The sequence below is a fragment of the Macrobrachium rosenbergii genome, chromosome 15 (assembly GCF_040412425.1).
Source record: "Macrobrachium rosenbergii isolate ZJJX-2024 chromosome 15, ASM4041242v1, whole genome shotgun sequence".
Lineage (NCBI taxonomy): Eukaryota > Metazoa > Arthropoda > Malacostraca > Decapoda > Palaemonidae > Macrobrachium > Macrobrachium rosenbergii.
The window spans coordinates 57,606,798-57,608,716 of record NC_089755.1 but is presented as its reverse complement, the minus strand read 5'-3'; positions in this window follow the sequence as shown (position 1 = coordinate 57,608,716).

Here is a 1,919-nt window from a genome sequence, read left to right as displayed (position 1 = left end):
CATACTTCAAAAGAAGAATTCATTTTTAGATGCACTCCACATTTCAATCAAGATCTTAACATAATTTTATTAACATTCCAGGTAATTTTAAGGGTATTTGCATATTTTATCTTGGTATTCCTAGATTTAAGGACCGCTACTCCTTTTCATATTTATTCCAAAAGTTTCCATCAACGTTTTAACATAATTTTTCCAATATTTCGAACAAATTCTGTTTCAACTTTTGGTGATTTTTTCTGACGTACGAGATTTCTCTGCGAAACCTGACGAAATTTACTTATTTCAGCTATTTCAGAGATTCCACCGCGAAACTTGACAAAATTCTCTTCCAACTCCTCCACAGATTCCGCCTCGGCACTTAACAGAATAATTCCTATTTTGTATTCCAAAGATTCCAGTTCGAAAGATACAATTAGCCTGGCAATTCCAGTCTACGATCTTCAGTCATTTTTGTTGAGGGATAAATGAGATAGTATGTTTAAAAAACTTCAGAGTTCAGTCTACTGTTTGAAGTAAGTTTTCGAAAATTCTACTTTATTTTTATTCTTTTGATGATTTTCATTATTTTCATCTCTGATCATAAAGCCATCTTTAATATAGTTTCTGAGAGATGCCATTAGTTATAAAGAGGAATTTTGACAATTTCTTTCCAAATATCCTTACGAATGAATTAGGATTATCCAGAATCCTATGACTGTAGTCGTTAGATATTTTTCCATCAATAATAATAATAATAATAATAATCACGAGTATACACTTGTAACATATCTTGGGAGGTTGATTTGAACGGCAGTGGGTATAATTGAGTGACTGTACCGTAATAGACGAATTTCATATTAATGTTTTACTTATCCGTTTTAGATTGTAAGGTAAATGGGTAAGTTTTACACGCATGCGTAATTCTGCTATTTAAAACGCAGCGCGTATCCAAATATTTATTTTTCTGAGTGTCACACAGATGAAACGGGTTATGAATTTCGTATTTAAATATCGCAGTTTCTTAAACAAAAATATCTTGAGATCATTAAGAATTCAGTCGGTTATAATCACGTCGCAGTTGCAAAATAATGTTAACACTACTGTTATTTTTCATGTGTCAGAAGCATTATTTGATAATGACGTCATTTTATTTACAAACAGCAATTAAATACTGCCATCTAAAGAGGATCAGAATTAGTCATGAATAGGTTCTAGATCATGTTTTTCATTTAATGTAAAGACTAAATATATTACTTTTTAAAAATAACCAACTGACTCAAAAGGTATTCAGTAATTTATGAGATCTGATGAAGACAATTATTTGCTATAACAGTACTTCAGTTATCTCATTCGATATTCTCATTAATTCGTTGAAAAAGACACCTATCTTAGACACACTAGACAGATGGTCTTGAGTAAACAGATACTGTCTGAGGGCCTCTATTTTTTTTTTTTTTCTGAATTAGCTTCCACTCATTTCTCCAGGCAATAAATTGGCCGCGAGAAAATCTGTGCCAATGAATTTACGCTGGCGTTGGGAAAAACAAAAGTAAATTCTTCTTAATACGTTCGATGTGATTGGTTCGTATACTCCCCTTTAGATGCTGCGTCACCTCTCGAGGGTATATATATATTTTTTTAAGACTTATTTACCTGCCGCGATTTCTGTTTACACGAACTCTTCATTCGCTGGACTTAATTCGCTCTCTCGAACTGGCATCTGGGTCTCGTTGTGAACCATTTGGCGGGCGCCACCAGGCCTCTCCAAAATTCACTATTTGTAAGATTTGTGATTTTATAGTTTTTTAGTTTTCTGTAAAAGGAACCTATTGTGCCTGCTTTGTCTGTCTATCCGCCCTCAGATCTTAAAAACTATTGAGGCTAGAGGGCTGCAAATTGGTATGTTGATCATCCACCCTCCAATCATCAAACATACCAAA